We start from the raw sequence: 17,259 nt of genomic DNA on the forward strand, positions 1-17,259 counted from the left end.
GAAGATGGGTTTGAACCATAGCTCCATACAATGTATGATTCTTCAGGTAGTGCAAAGAGCCGCAGCAGATTTAATAAATAGCTCCTTTCCTCTTTGCCTAAGGCAACTTCTGCTCATGTGACAAAGCGAAAGCTCAGTAGTTCTATACTTCAGAAACTATTTTGATGTCTGACTTGTATTCAAAGTGCACAGTAGCTCTCTGCTTCTCACTCACCTAGCTGTGTTTTAATCTCTCAAGGTACAAGCAACTCAATAACATAATAATCAAACAGAGATTGATATAGGATGTAGCAAAATAACACATCTCAGTGACTCTGCTACCACAGAGTGATAGATTCTTCAGGAAGAAAATAATTCCCCAAGTGGCCCCATTGTTTTTCAGGCGTCTTCCAAAATGAACTTTTTCAATAGTAAAATCATTACAAAGGAGAAATATTATCTCTCCAAGGGCTAGCTTAAAAACATAGTCAGATATAAGAAACTAACTTGAAATGGGCATAGTACTTTCTATAATCAGTTTTATACAGGGAAGAAACAATATTTAATACAGATTTGAATCCAGATTAGAACCTTATTTCTGGCCTAAATTTGGGGATGCTAGAGAACCCAACCCAACAAATAAACTTTGAAAGCCCTATCAAAACCCAGGATCAAAATTTTAGGTCTGTGAAAAACTTTGTGAACTAGGTATCTAGATAAAGATTCAAAGTGCTCTTTACACAAAAGTATCAAATCTGAAAACTCCTGAATTTGAATGTTTCAAATTCAGACCTGGATTTGAAAATGTGCAAGTTGGGCTCATCTCTAAAGATGTTATTTTTTCCCAGCTATGCCTCAGTTAGCGATTGTTCAGCTACAGGGGACACATGTTGCAAATATATGCCTTTATAGATCAGATAAATTCACTGGAAATACCACAATCCCAAGCACATGTTGGAGTCCCCCAAGAGAGGTGACTTGAATATCATTGTTACATGGAAAAGGTTGTTATAAAAATTCAAGTGAGAGAATGGGACAAACTCCAGCCCCTTCTGGGCAAAACACCAAAACGTTTCACTAGGGCAGAAAAAGGAGCATGTAAAACTGTTTAATAAAGTAAAGATCCCCTCCTCCAAGGTAACTGAAATCACATAGTCTTCATGGGCACTGGTAAGCATGTTACTTTGACTGTTGCAGCTAGGCTGGCATAGCATCCTCTCCTCTATATCCCTTGTTGACAGTTGTTTCAGTCCTGGAGCGGTCTACTTCTCCCTTGTGACTCAGCTGTCTGGCCAAGTTATCTAGAGTCCCATCCCTTTCAGTCCAACCCACAGGAAACCGCAAAGTCTCATGGCTTCTGTGCCAGGCTGTTGACCCCAATCAGATTTATCATTCCTGTCTTCTTTCAGTCTTTCATTGTACTTCTCCTCTTGGTTTGGAAAGCAATAATGAAACCCACATCCACCATCTCTAAGCCCAAGAACCTTATTTATCCAGCTAAGGACTTTTCTTTCAGTCCCTAAATACTTCTCTGACATGTACTTGCCTTTCCTTTCTTGTCAGTACCTTCCACTGATCTGGGAATGTTGCCATGGATACATGGCGCCCCTAAGCTTCTTCTCAGATAGCTACTGAGGTGCTTCCTCAAAGCCACTCCCAAGCTCTGTGACAGCAGCTGGGCTCTATTTTAAACAGTCTGTCCCATTTTCCTCTCCCCCGGCCAGAGCCCATTACTAAGGTGCAAGAGGGTATCTTGGAATCCCTACACTTTAGCTATTTAAGAAAAAAATAACAATAACCAGCCATCCGGGCATCCAGGGGCTAGTAAGCTCCTGAAATATTTGGATCTTAAGAGTTTTCCTCAAAAAGCTAACATTTGACTATTATAGCAGTATGTTGCTGTAATTTGTATAAAGGACAAAGACTTCGGATGGCTGCTATTCCACTACTTAACACTAGGGGACTTTGTACATATTTTGGTCTCTTGACAATAATTTAGGATCTTTTGAAAGTCAGAGGGGCGGAGGGGGCAAATTTCACCTTTCCAACCAGCTTCCTCCTTGGAGGTGGATTTGTAGCTTAGGCCAGCAGCAGGGTCATAGCCAGTTCTCCTTCACCTGGTCCCTTTCCCCCATTAGTCCCAAAGCGCAGAACATTCAGCAAGTCAGTTTTCCCCTGCTGAGGTGGAGCCAACACTCTGCTTTCCTTCCCAGTCAGCCCCCTTCCAAGTCACCTTCAGCTCTTTTAACTCCTCCTTGCAGGCTTGACACCTACTGCAGGAGAAGAAGGCTAAGGCTGATAAAGCCCACAGGCACTCATTAACCCCTTCAGGTCCAGTGTGGAGTTGTTACACCGTGCTTTAGCTTGACAGTGATAGAGGGAACAAAACAACATAAAATGGCCTCTGTGAAAAATCACGTCATGAATCCCCACAAATCTCTCCCTAACCAGCCAGTTTCGTTCTCAGAAGGAAAAAAAAGTGAATTTCTAGACACACTGTGTGGCAGGGGGAGGGGAGGAGAACTGTCTGTCCATAGCATAAGTACCTCACACAATATTGCACATAGGAAAAGCTCAGAGTTCTGCCATTCACAAGAGAAAGCTCCAAGCCATACTTTCCCCAGGTACAGCTAGGAGAGCAGAGTACTTAGCGGCATATATTTTAATTATTAGACACAACATATGAAGAATTGTACAGAGCCCTCATCAAGAACAACTACATCTATCAGAACAAATTCGGCACTGGTACAAAAATGATGTAACTTCAGTTTGTTCAACTAGGATTGGATAGGAACCACAATAGTCAGTGAATTGATTCATTTCACATTGGTGTTTGAGTGTCATGCATACAACCTTGATTTTCCATTTTAGGCCACAATCCTGTAACTAGCTCTGTGCAGGCTGACCCCGGAGCTTATGTAGACCTCAGTGGGGCTTATGGATTTGCCCTCAGGAATCCAGTAGGAGGATTGGGCCGCGGGCCTCTAGGTGTGGTATGGATTATTATATTTATAACTGCTCTTATGTGAAAACAACAGGTTGGTGTCAATTTCCCTTTTCTGGCACCAGTGATATCCTGAACTGGAAAATGTGAAAAAAATGTGTAAAAAGAAAAGACTTTGTAAAGGAACCTGCAAATGCTAGAAAATTAGAAACACTTGGGCAAAATTACTTAATGTCTTTACCTTTCTTATAAAAAGAAGAAAGTGTAATCAATTATGTTGTATTTTTAGTACCAGCTTGTAGCTGTTTGTGAGGTGACTTTGGGTTATTAATAGAGCTTATCATTTAAAATATGTGATAAAAGGCATAATTTGTCTAGGATGGGAAATAAAATCTAAGCTCATTTTTCAAGCTGCTGTTAAACAAAGAACTTGATATTCATCTTTGTAACAAACTGCAGAAATATTTCAAGACAACGATGCAGCTGGGGAATTATGTATCTCTGATTCTAATCCAGTGAACATTGAAAAATCATTTCTTAATTTACTTTTCATTGAACCTTTAAATGTACATAAACATTGGCTCTCTTGAAATTATTGTATTTTAATCATATTCTGTTCAATAACCTACAACATAGATATTCTAATAATACCAGCTGACATATTATAACTCTTAAACCTTAAACTAACATAGAGCTATCATACTCTATGATTATTCCTCATTATGCTACAGTTTTTAGAGCAGCAAGAGTCACTGTAAAAAGTCAAAGGCTTAAGTACTAAAATTGCAGAGGATGAATGCAGAGGATCAGTACAAGGGCTGATATACTGCATACATCTCATTTAAAGAGTGCATATGCCTTGTAATAGCTTTCTGCAAAATTGTAAATTTCATCCACGTGAAGCTACTCCACTATCAATATAAAACGAGGACAAGGGGAAAAGATGGTGAAGCTGTGGTAATAAAGATGATGAAGAGATGATGGAGTTCTGCAGGAGGAGGGCAAACTTCACATTGTCTAAGCCATCATTTTTTCAGGGGTTCAAGACCATGGGTCAAAGAATCAGAGAGTCTCTGAGTATAAACGTAGACTTGGCACAGCAAATCAGTACAGATCAAGTCTGAACTGATTCCTCTCATGCTGTGATTTCATTTTCTTTCCTGGATGGTATCAGTTACTTAGACATATGTGAGCCAGGTAAGTTTTAAAGACAGAGTCTAGTACTTCATACTGTGCACTACATAGTGAGGTTCCATTTGTAAGTAGTTTATAAAGGGCTAATAAATGATATATTAATTGTTAATCAATTGGTATAGACAGAGTCTAACAAGGTGCTTATAGCTATGTTTAACCGTCCTCTATTCCACCTTTTACTGATGCACTTATAATTCATGCCGGTACAATACTTAGAACATCTATTAGCTGTTTATTTATTAACCCGTTTAAAAAGCATCTCTAAATGAAACTTCACTATCAAGTGTGACCCAAACTATTGACCAAAGCTAGATTTGCAGCCAGTGTTATCACAACCACAACTCAAAAAAAAACCAACCCTGATTTTAAAAAGGGAGGCAAGGTTTGGCAAAAACCCCAAAATATTTAATGAAAAGAATCCTCCCAAAAAATTCATTTACTGAAAAAATCCATTTTCCACCCTATTTTCCACTCCAAAAATGTTTGAATAGAAAATATTTGACCTATTGAGTAAATATAAAAAATAAATACTAAGCAAAAAGATTCAAATGAGATAGCAAATCAGAAAAAATGACAGCATTTATTATTTTAGAGAGATAAATTGTGTTAGCAAACAGCATGCTGAGGAGAAAAGCTCTGATCCAACATGGATTAGAGTCAACTGAAAAACTCCCATTTGAGTTCATTGGAAGCTAGTTAAGACTATGGCCACATCTTCAACTGCATCGATTTGCACCAGCTGAAGAGCTGGCCTTAGGGTTGCCAGGTGTCCCGTTTTGAACTGAACAGTCCAGTATTTGAGCTTTCTGTTCAGGAAACAAATTGAGAAAATATAAATGTCCGGTATTTTCCAAAGATAGATTGTAATATGTCAAGTATGTCCGGTATTTTTGTTGAAACCATCTGGCAACCCTGTTTCGTTGAAACTGCCTGGCCTATCATCTGCCTAAAATGTTCCTTTGCCTCCTATTTTAATTTCTTTCTTCATGCAATTTTTAGCTGTCCCTTAGGTTTAGTTTAGACATATAGGTGTGTGACACAGCACTACGAGTGATTCAGCAAACTGAACGCTTTCAGCAGGCATATTTCATAACAGGGTCAAAACTTACCACCCTTTTACAAAACATGTGAAACATACATTCACTTTAACACAGAGGACACTTTTACCTGGCTTTAGAACCAGGCAGACCCAACTTTAGCATTATTGGTTAGGCCCATGAGGCTGGCTTTGGGGTCCAATCACAAGTCTCTTCAGTTCCTCTCTTCTGTGATCATGCTGCTAGGCAAAGGGCTGACATTCAGATTTTTGGAAAGGTGTCTGAGTTGTTTCTATTTGTGCAGAAATTATCTAATGGAGTGGGAGAGGGAGGGAAACTTGCATGTTTGAATGACAATGCAATGGTGGAGCCAGGCTCTTTTAGCCTAACTTTGGCCTTAAATACCAATTATACAGTATATCTGGAAATGTCATTACAATCATAACCCTGCAGCTATGCTTTACTGCTGATTGTAAAAGCAGCATCTGTCCCTTGTTTCATTGCTTTCTGGATCCTTTTCAGATTATCACCAATGACATCGCTCTGATAAGTCACTCTGTCATGTCCAAAGCTTTATCTTATCTTCGTTATGTTTTGCTTAGAAATTATATATCAAGATGTATAGCACTCCATGGTCTCTTAGAATTTACAGAGCAAGGAACAGCAAATAATAAGAGATGGGTTTGATGTTGCAAAATTTCCATCTGTTCAGTTGGGTCTATAATTATATGCATGCAGCTATCCCTGCACCTTCAGCAATCCATAATTGGGAAGCATTTCCTTCATTAATCATGCAGGTGGCGTGTAATGCTATATGCAAAACTGCTGAAGTTATGGCCAAATTTACATATTCTTACTGTGATTTATACCATTTAAATCACTTTAGTTTTTAGAACTTAATTTGTACTGGAGAAGTTTGTTTTTCTTACCTTTTGAGTCAGTGTTTTTATATCGCTAATGTACCAAAAGATGGGACTTTACCAGAGCACCACTCGGATATTGGGACATCGATCCTGATTAGTTTGACTAGGGCTCAGAGTTGGGATTGGTGAGTTTTTTCATGCTCTTCTAAAACTAACGCAATTATTCCTATATGGACCCTCCTTATTTACCAATCAGGCAGAGAAAAAAAAAGACTCATTTTTCACTGGCCCAAGTAGACAATTCAGCTTCTGTGCAAAGAGTTGACCAGGAGCCAGTTGACCATTGGGGCTTTGTCAGATGGTGTCTAAGGAAACAGCAATGGCAGGGAGTGAGGGAAGGAACTTTGTGAGTTCATGTTAAGACATTCAAACCAAACCTGTGAATCTATGGCTCAGGGTGGTGATCAGATCAGAAGGGCTTGGTGGCACTTTTGCTATGCTGTGTTTGATTTCCAAGTAAACAGACCTAGAATTGGATAAGAGGGAAGATTAGAGGACTCAGCCCCATCTGTGCTAAAGCTACCAGTTGGTATCAGTTTCCATTCATGACAAAATTCTGAAGTGCCTTGTAATGTTTGCTACCAACAATTATTTAGTTACTGTGAGTTCAACAGCATTCTCATATTAAGTGAGTGATCATTAAAAACTGCTTGAGCAGTAGCAGAAAATCTTGGTGCCATGAAGCTTGATTCGTATTTACACTAAGGCCCCGTTACTTTATGAAAACCCAGACTCCAGCAGTGTAAAGGGGCCTTAAGGTAAGAATTAGGCCAAAGTAAATGAGAAAGAGGTCCTTGGGATCAAACCTGAAGTTATTCCTATGGAGAATCAGTCCTGGAGTCAGGCTGGTGTGCCTTGGCAGGATGGGAGGGTGAGGCTTTTGAAATATTCATAAGCAAAAGACCGAACGGGGCGACTTAAAAAATGCCCAGCAAGCAACATCAACGTCTCAGTCTGCCAACCTACACATCCAGTTTCTTATTTGCATGGAGCATCATGAGATTACTTAAGCTCCATCAACGTATTTTTTCTACAAGAGCATTTTGACATTTGGTCTGCTTATGAGCATTGTGCACCATTATTTTTCAGTCATGATCCTATTAGTCAGAGAGGACAAATCCAACTCCTGGTCCACTCCGCATGTCAAGCCCAATTGTGCACACACCAGCCTTATTTTACAGGAGTAGTTCCATTTGAGTTGAATGGAACGATGGGGGGTAATGTGGTACATTTTGTTAGAACAAGGGTAGGTGGGAAATATCTACTGCTATAGTTTTCCCAGCAGAGCTGACAGTCTCTGTGGGCTCCTGGGCAAGATGGGGTGCTGATGGTGGCTCCATGCTCCCAGAAGACACAGGCCTGAGAGTGGAAGAAGCAGGGCTGAAGGCAGTGTGCCCTCCCTCCACTCCCACACAGTGTTTCAGCAGTGATTTAAAGGCCCGGGGCAGCAGCATAAGTGGCTGGAGCCCCGGATCCCTTTGAATCATAGGACCCCGGGGCAATTGCTCCCTTTGCCCCCCCCCCCCCCCCCCCCATCCACAGGCCTCAGTTTTCCCATTGGCTGTAGGTATTCTTGCTGGAGAATGCAATAATTTTGCCTTCTTGTAAAATGTTTTCAATATAGGATAGAACCTTTGGATTCACTTGGTAGCCAAGATTGGCCCCAGGGAGAAATCAGCCTACTTGCCTGGGAATTAATGCGTTTAAACGGAAGTTGTTTCGTTCTCTAGCTCTCAGTAGATTTGTGGTCTTATAGGATGAATTGGATGACAGCGGCATTGGAACCATTGAGGAGTGCTGAGTTGTGCCCCGCCCCAAACTTCTGTACTTCACAGCCCCAGGCTAGGATCACAACTCAGACTGCCAGCTCTCCCGAACCAGATGCCATTGCTTCAGATAGCGTCCGATCTGGGAGAGTTGGCAACCCCAGCCAAAGCTAGAGGCAGCTAAGGAGCCCCAGGCTGGCAATAGGACCTTGAGAAGCAGCAGAGCATCCAGGTCTGGTGGCCCAGACCCTTGGACTGGCAGGCTGCAGAGCACATGGGGTCAGTGGGCAATGGAACCCAGGAAGTGGCAGGGACAGCAGGACCTCGGAGGGACCACCCAGAGGCCAGGACCCGAGTCTGGTGAACCCAGCAGAGGGTTGGCAGTAGGGGCCCATCCCTAGACATGGGGAAGCAGGGTACAAAACCTGGGGGTGCTGCAGCACCTCCTGTACCTTTGGTTTCCACCCCATGTTGGATGGGCAGGACGTGATAAACACTGGGGCTACGTCTACATTGGCAAGATTTTGCACAAATCCTTTTGATGCAAAAACTCTTGCCTTAAAGTATTTGCGCAAGAGAGCGTCTACACTGGCATGTGCTTTTGTGCAAGAGATGTGCTTTTGCACAAAAGCATCTGTGCCAGTGTAGACGCTCTCTTGTGCAAGAAAGCTCCAATGGCCATTTTAAACATCGGGCTTTCTTGTGCAAGAAATTGATGTTGTCTGTCTACACTGGCCTCTTGCGCAAGAACAGTTGCGCAAGAGGGCTTATCCCTGAGCGGGAGTGTCAGAGTATTTGCACAAGCACTGATTTTATACATTAGAATGTCAGTGTTCTTGCACAAGTACTCGCGGCTAGTGTAGACAGGTGGCAAGATTTTGCACAAAAGCGGCCACTTTTGCGCAAAATCTTGCCAATGTAGACACAGCCTAAGTCTGCAACGCCCCCAAAATGTACTGAGAAAATGTTGACCTAATCAGTGGTAATCATATCTTTATTTGACAAGACTGTCAACTAGTCATCTTTCAAAATACAGGCACTTCAGATTTTTATCTAGTTTATATTAATTTTCCTTAACCATCTCCTATCAGGCACTAGAAAGAATAATTTCACTTTTCTAGCTTTTCCATTTTTTTATTACATTTTTTAAATTAACCATCTTTCTCAACATCCCATTTTGCCATTCTCTGAGTTTTACTTCATTACTTTGCTTGCTTCATTTGCATCTTCCTTAGATTTAGCTAGGTCACATATTATTCACAGCTGTATAGGTAAAAAAACAATACCTTGAGTTCCATATGAAACATACTGGTAGTCAGTGGAATTATGGAGAATGCATATGATGTTAAAAATTTCCTTTGATGGGTGAGGGCCAGAAAATTTCCATGTAGACAAAACTAAGAGACACATTGTTATTACAACTTTCCATATATATATATCTTATCTTAAAGATGAACACATAACCAAGAACAACTCTTCACAATGAGGAAAATAATTCTTGCACTGAAAAAAATCCATCATTATTAGCATAAAAGGACTAAAACACTAAACTTGCTAAAAGGACGCTTCAAGGTGATATAGTGCATTGAAGATATATATGGACATTTGACCAGATGTTGGCAAGGCACATTTCAACTAATAATATGGATTTTGTAATGAGCAGATGGCTTGAAGGACAAAGTCCAGATTATATAAAAGCAGCAAAGGCTCTTTTTCACATTTCAAACATAAAGGGCAAAAAGGGCACCGAGAAGGCCACCAATGGTTGTCATTCAAGTGACAAACTGGAGACTTGCAGATGGCAAAGTTTCAATGGGTGTCCTAAAAATATCAAGGAAGTCTACTAAGAACATGAAAGGTTTGAGGGGATCAGATAAATTAAGGATTTCCTTATGCCATCTGAGGTTGCTGAACCAACAGTGATTCTGCATCAGGTAGATCAAAAGATTGAACTGAACAGTGATATGGGCGCTCGTTAATCATGGCTATTTAATACAAAGATTTGAAAGTGTTTTTAAATGGTTTATTTAGCTCCAATGAAAATGGATGGCAATGAGGTAACTGGCAAATATCCATTTGTTGATACTCTCCATGTGGTACACACCTCACTTTAAGCAATACCATGTGACCTATAGCTCCTGGAACTGGGAGTGCTGGGGGTGCTGCTGCATCCCCTGTCTTGACATTTTAATAACAAGCCAAATACATGGCTTATGTCTTTAGCACCCCTAACCATAAAAATTGTTCCAACACCACTGCTGTGATTTTGAACCATTTCTTTTCCAGCAGTGCTGTCTCAGCAATGATTTCAGAACAGCTGCAAGTCAGCAATTTTGTCACTACAGTGTCAGGCTGGAAGTGCTTGTTAAAGTAGGTCTTTTTAGTTTTACAGAGTGTTTAGGACCCGGGAGATTTTACTGGAAAGTATAAATTAACACAGGCCTTGAAGGGGGTGAAGTTTATATGGTGTGCAGACAGGTCAGCTAAAAAGATTGTGTCACCATGGAGAATAATGGCTGGGGGCAGGAATGGACAACTTTATTTTAAAAGGAATTGCAAAGTTTTGAAAAATGTAATGGGATAAATTTAAGCTAATATGTGGCTGCAATATCACCCCCACCCACTGAACCCCACAGAAGCCATTTCCAAAGGGGCTAGAATCTATATGGGGGAGACACAATGGCCAAGGGCAGATGGTAGACAGAGTCAATGGAGTTGCACTGCCAAGGAGCTGGGGGGGGAGGTTTGGAGTAACAGAGGCCAGAGCAAGAATAGAGATCTCAGGCCTCTGCACTAATGTCCCTAATTTATATAATATCCTGGGGGGGCCTCTGACTTTGGGGATGTGCCCTGTAACTGTTTACTTGGGGGGAATGGGGATATGCAAAACTTATTTCACCCTGAGGGGGCAGTACTGATGGGTTCCCCATTAGGCAAGACTTCAATGGACATTTCCTTCCCCTGGATATCCCTTCCATGGGTTTTTCTTTGGAAGGGATAATCTGGGGCTTTGATGATTATGGAAAACGCTGAGACATAGTAGAGTATTGAAAGTCCAGTCCTAGTCACTTTCTGCAGGACCGTCCTCCCCAAGACCCTCCACACTGTGTGCTTGTTTCTTTGTAGACCTACAATTCAGACCAACCTATCCTTTTCAAACAAAAGAGAGTCTGACATGCCTTGCTGAGTTAAGCTAGTTGCTATTGGCACATGCCAAAAAAGGGTCCTGGGCTTCCTGAAGGTATTAAAGGGGGTAAACTGTGATAAAATAATGTGCCCAAAGTATGTTTTAGTTCTCTTCCATGAAAATTGCACAAAATAAGTAGTAAAAATTGAGTCTTCTCTTTCCAAGCTCAGTGTTTGGAGAAGGCCTAACATTGATTTGTTCAGATAAGGTATAACAATTTACAGGAGAAAAGTGGGGAAGCAGTGGAGAGAGAACATTCTGCAAGGGTCTTGTGAATTTCATAACCAGAACACATGACACAGCTGAGGCTTTTCCCATAAGGATAAAGAAATTACTTTGGAAAAATTCCCTGTTATTCCAAGACAGAATCAAGTATTTAATGAATTGTCTGTCTTGCTTAAGGAATATATAAAGCAAGCCAGTGGCCCGGGGGTGGGGGGGGGGGGCAGGTGGATTGGCAGGGGACCCAGGATCAGGGACTGAGTGCTGGCTGCCAAGTCCCTTAATATTTCAGAGCCATATCAGTCTGGACAGCAGTAAGGAACAGTTCAACTACATACTGAGAAAGTGCAGAATGGTGGTATAATATGCTTTTTAGGCATTTAAAGGAAAGCTTTGGAAGTCTACTGACTAGGTTAGACCTCAGCAAAAGCAACATTCCCTCGAGGTTCCTTCCAGTTCTAGGATTCTGTGATTCTAAGCCATGTGTTACAGCATGCTGGGTGATTACACTGGTTTTATGACATTGAATTTTGGTTTGTCTTTGGGAGATATTGTCTTGGTAATAGAATCAATTCTTGTCCTCCCTAAAGTAAATACAAGTACTTGCGCAGGAAGGATGGGCACCCACTATGAATTCAAGTGTTTGTCCAGAGTTTGACATACAGGCAGTCCCCGAGTTATGCGGATCCGACGGTATCCGACGCGGATCCAGTTACGAACGGGGCCCTTCCTCTCCCTGGTCTCCAGCAGACCAGAGAGAGGAAGCAAAGCGGCGGAACACACGGCCAGCTGACAGCCCAGACACGTCTGGGCTGTCAGCTGGCCGCGTGTTCCGCCACTCTGCTCTGCTCTGCTCCCCCTCCCCCTGGTCTGCAGACCAAGGGGAGCGGGAACAGAGCAGAGCAGAGCAAAGCCGCGGAGCCCAAGGGCAGCAGGATAGCCACGGCGCGTCTGGGCTGTCCCGCTGCCCCGTGCTCCGCGGCTTTGCTCCGGACGCCTGTGGTACAGCAGCTGGGGCGCTGCCGGTTGGTCCCGTAGCACCGCTCTGGGCGCCACTGGACCAACCCAGCAGCACCCCAGCTGCTCTGCCCCAGGTGTCCCCAAGTCAGCAGCTGCTGAAAATGACCAGTGGCTGACTACAGGAAGCCGCTGCCCCGGGCTTCCTGGAATCAGCCGCTGATCAGTTTCAGCAGCAGCTGACTTGGGGATGCCTGGGGTTCTTAAGTTGAATCTGTATGTAAGTCAGAACTGGCGTCCAGATTCAGCCACTGTTGAAACTGATCAGTTTCAGCAGCGGCTGAATCTGGACGCCAGTTCCGACTTACATACAGATTCAACTTAAGAACAAACCTACAGTCCCTATCTTGTACGTAACCCGGGGACTGCCTGTTTATCCTTTCTTTTTAAGGCTGTTTCCATGCTTCAGGCATACCAGCATGATAGGCATGTGTTCACCTTGCTACAGTATACAGCCAACTGATTAATCCATGTGTGGTTACTGATGCTGCTAGGTAGCGCGTGAAAGTGTTAGGACTGTGCAGAGCTCTCCACAGCTCCCTAGCAGTCAATAAGGTACCAGTTTTCTACCAGTATTTGCTAGACATTCTCAATACACTCTGGACAGCTGCTGCATAGTCGCATGCTACAGAGAGAAGTTTATGACACAGTAGCCCCCTAATGCAGCCCTCTTGCTGCAGCAAAGATTTGTCAGAAGCAAAAACTCTCAGGCATCAAAAAAAATCAGAATGGAAGCTATGAGAGGGGAAATAGCTGATTCTGAAACCTTATGACCATTCAAAATAACCTTTCACAGCTCCTGTTAAATGAGGGGCTCTATAAATCTAATTGTTCTTCATCAGTTACAAAATATGGTCAGTAACTAACGTGGGGTTTTTAATATACCATATTCAGAAAAGTTATTAATGAATGGCACTCATCATGGCTATGATGGAGTGAACTCAACTTAGCCAACTAGATGGCAAACCACAAGGCTACGTCTACACTGCCCAGTCTTGTGCAAGAACATATGGAAATGAGGCATGGCAATGAATATCACTGCCTCATTTGCATACTTAATGAGCCACCATTTTTGCGCACGGGGCTTTTGCGCAAGAAGAAGCAGTCTACACTGCTCCTTCTTGTGCAAAAGCCCCCTCTTGCACAAGAGCCGTTCTGCCTGAAAATAAACGGCAGAACAGCTCTTGCACAAAAGCCTCTTGCGCAAAATGGCAACTCATTAAGTATGCAAATGGGCGTGGAGATATTCATCGCCATGCCTCATTTGCATATGTTCTTGCACAAGACTAGACAGTGTAGACCTAGCCCCATTGAATTAAGTTGGGCCAGGATTTCTCCCATGACATTTATCCTTCAGTTAACTATGATTTGTGGAAGGTTGTAGCTCTATATACCTAATGGCCAGAATAAACACACTTCTGGAAGCTTAGATATTTTACTATGCAGGTCTCGTTTTTTTAATTCATGCAGTCCTCCTACATAAACCTTTCTGAAGGTTAAACTAGCTCCTTTCCCATTCTTTTTTAGAACAGGTTAATCTCTATTATTACAATTATCAGTATTCGCACCTATAAAAAACATCTTCCAAACCTCTTATGCCACAGTATTTTCAGCCTCCTGTATGATATTGAATTTGCATATTTGACTGGTACATTATGAGTGATAAAGTGTTTTAAAATCAATTTGCAGTAACATTGTTGATCTCAAGTTTGACCTTGCAAAAAAAATGCTATTAAAGATGATCTGCAAAAGGGAAAAAAGGGTGAGTGTCTGTGGCTTAGCTAAGATGTATAAAAAAGGTTTGAAAGTTGGGGGATGGAAAAATTGTGTATTTGAGGTGCGGTGGGAGGGGGGCTCTGTTTCTTTTTAATCCCAGGAATATCAGTCCAACATTCACTGGCGGGCTCTGTGGAGATCAAGGCTTATGCGAATGAGTGAAAAGGAGCTAGCTGCACGGAGGACTGGTCCAGTCAGAATTCATAGACTCATAGGCTACGTCTAGACTGGCATGATTTTCCGCAAATGCTTTTAACGGAAAAGTTTTCCATTAAAAGCATTTGCAGAAAAGAGCATCTAGATTGGCACAGATACTTTTCTGCAAAAGCACTTCTGCGCAAAAGCATCCATGGCCAATCTAGACGCGCTTTTGCGCAAGAAAGCCCCGATCGCCATTTTCGCAATCGGGGCTTTTTTGTGCAAAACAAATCTGAGCTGTCTACACTGGCCCATTTGCACAAAAGCTTTTGCACAAAAGGACTTTTGCCCGAACGGGAGCAGCATAGTATTTCCGCAAGAAGCACTGATTTCTTACATGAGATCGTCAGTGTTCTTGCGGAAATTCAAGTGGCCAGTGTAGACAGCTGGCAAGTTTTTCCGCAAAAGCAGCTACTTTTGCGGAAAAACTTGCCAGTCTAGACACAGCCATAGACTTTAAGGTCAGAAGGGACCATTATGATCATCTAGTCTGACCCCCTGCACAATGCAGGCCACAGAATCTCACCCACCCACTACTCACCTATATCTCAGATATTGAAGTCCTCAAACGATGGTTTAAAGACCCCAAGAGGCAGAGAATCCTCCCAAAAGTGACCCGTGCCCCATGCTACAGAGGAAGACGAAAAACCTCCAGGGCCTCTGCCAATTTACCCTGGAGGAAAATTCCTTCCCGACCCCAAATATGGCGATCAGCTGAATCCTGAGCATGTGGGCAAGACTCACCAACCAGACACCCGGAAAAAAGTTCTCTATAGTAACTCCTGTCTTCCCACCATTGGCCTATTTACCACTGATAGTGAAAGGTCAATTAATTGCCAAGATCATGTTATCCCATCAAACCATCCCCTTCATAAACCCATCTAGCTTAATCTTGAAGCCAGATAGGTCTTTTTCCCCCACTACTTCCCTTGGAAGGCTGTTCCAGAACTTCACTCCTCTGATTCCTTATAGACTAGTACATCATCCTCTTTGGAGAAAGTGTAATAAACTTATACTTGCTGGGCCCAGCATGCTCTGCTATGACTCAGCTGTTACTTCCCTCTGCTCTACTCCCTTCCAGGTACCTACGAACAAATTTGTAAAGCAGGGGTGGGCAATAACTTTTAGTAGGGATCCATTCCAAGATTTTAATAAGTAGTCAAGGGCTGCACTTCTATGGAAGGGGTCTGGGGTCTAGGATGGAGTTCGGGTGCAGAAGGGAGCTTGGGGTTGGGGACTGTGGTGCAGGAGAGGGCATGGAGTCTGAGAGAGAATTTGATTGAAAGAGGTGGCTGTGATCTGGAGCGGGAGTTTGGGGTATAGGTTCCAGGAGGAGGGTATGGGTGCAGGAGAGGATTCTGGACTAGAGAAGAGTGCGTGAGGGGGGTGCAAGATCTGGCAGGGAGTTGTGACCTGGGAGAAGGGGGGAAAGGTGGGTCAGAGGATTTGGGTGATGACCTTGAGCAGAAGAGGGGTGTTGGCCTGGGGCAGGTAGTTGGGGGGGTGAGAAGGGGTGGGGTGCCAGAGGTAGGCTCTGGATGAAAGGTGCTTACCTACATGGCTCCCAGACAGCAGCCCTGCAGCAACCTGAGGCCTATCTGCTGCAGTCCCAGGCTGCTCCATGTGGCTCTGCTCCAATGGGAGGTGAATGGGTGGAGAAGGAGGAGGCTTTGCATGCTGCTCCTACTCCCAGCAAAATTTCTCAGCTCCTTTTGTCCAGAAACTGTAGGTACAGCTACCAGAAATATTTTCAACTTTCACATAGAAAAATAGTTTCATTTAAATCAAAATGTTTCACCAAAATAGTTAAATTTGATAAAATGTAGATTTTTTTCAAAGAAAAACTTCAAATCAAATTAAACAATTTCATTTCAAATGGAAATTTGTGTTTCATTTTTAAAAAAGAAAAAACATCTGTTTTCTAGTCTTTTTTCTTCTGTTTCTTCCTTTATACTCTTTCCCCTACTTCCCGTGGAAAAACCAGGGCAAGTAAAATGAGGAGAGGAAAAGGAGGGACAATAAGAAAAGTAATTTTTTTTCTGGGAACCAAACAAAATATAAATTCATCTTTAGAATAGAATTAATTTTTCATTTAATTTCACTTCATTTACTTTAATTTTTCCCATGGAAATAGTCCATCCAAAGAAAGGGAGAGGGCCAGGTAGTGACACAGTAAATAGAGTATTTATTTTTACTTTGAAAGAATGGAGGACTTTTCAAGAAAGAAAACATTCAGACATTTGAAATGCAAGATTTTTTCCACACAAATAGCAAAGAAACTGTACAATGAAAAGGCTGAGATAAGGAATGGGTGGCTGTGGCCAGTCACGTAGGAACTTGTATCCTTCTTTCTCTACTTTTTTCTCCTCTTCTATGGCGAGACTATGGGGAAGGTAGTGTGCTCTTTCAGAATTAGCAGAATCTGAAAGAATACGAACACCAAGCTAAACTCGGTACATTTCCATTTGCTTTGACCTCTTCCATTAGCCATAACAACACACGTCAGATCACAGCAATGGTACAATATGTTCATGAACAAAGCTAGATCACAGGATGTTCATGCTGGGTACAACATACACCTTTGAGCTCAGGCACAGTAGAGTCACCACAGAACTAGTACTGTTGCTGACAGCCACTCCAATGGAGATGATGGGGGAGGTGGCAAAGTATTCATCGGTTCCTATTACCAGCCAGATTGTGAGGTCCAAATGTCTCCTACATCACCATTGGGGATCCATGACATTCTGCTTTTGTACCATAGCTATGACTATGTAGTTTATTTAACAGTTTAATTGGCAGGTATACAGAAACATCCTGGGTACATCTAGACTACATCTCTCTGTCGACAGAGAGATGTAGATTAGGCATGTTGAAATTGCTAATGAAGCAGAGATTTAAATATTCCATGCTTCATTAGCAAAAACATGGCCACCGCTTTTTTTCGAAACGGAGCTTTTAAAAAAACGGCAGTCTAGACGCGGATCTGTCAAAAAATAAACCCTTTTTCAAAAGATCC

The 17,259-nt window shown here is 42.4% G+C and overlaps 1 long non-coding RNA gene across 1 annotated transcript in view; it reads right to left on the minus strand.

Moving 5' to 3' along the window:
* The window catches only part of LOC142831156 (uncharacterized), a 29,126-nt gene extending 21,600 nt beyond the window's left edge, over window positions 1-7,526 (minus strand). Inside the window, exons 1-2 of the long non-coding RNA XR_012906823.1 lie at window positions 6,455-7,526; window positions 6,267-6,382 (exon numbers count right to left, since the gene is read on the minus strand). This is a non-coding gene — a long non-coding RNA (uncharacterized LOC142831156). The remainder of the gene's footprint in view (window positions 1-6,266; window positions 6,383-6,454) is intronic.
* Between the last annotated feature and the right edge of the window lie 9,733 nt (window positions 7,527-17,259).

Source organism: Pelodiscus sinensis, chromosome 12 (assembly GCF_049634645.1).
Source record: "Pelodiscus sinensis isolate JC-2024 chromosome 12, ASM4963464v1, whole genome shotgun sequence".
NCBI lineage: Eukaryota > Metazoa > Chordata > Testudines > Trionychidae > Pelodiscus > Pelodiscus sinensis.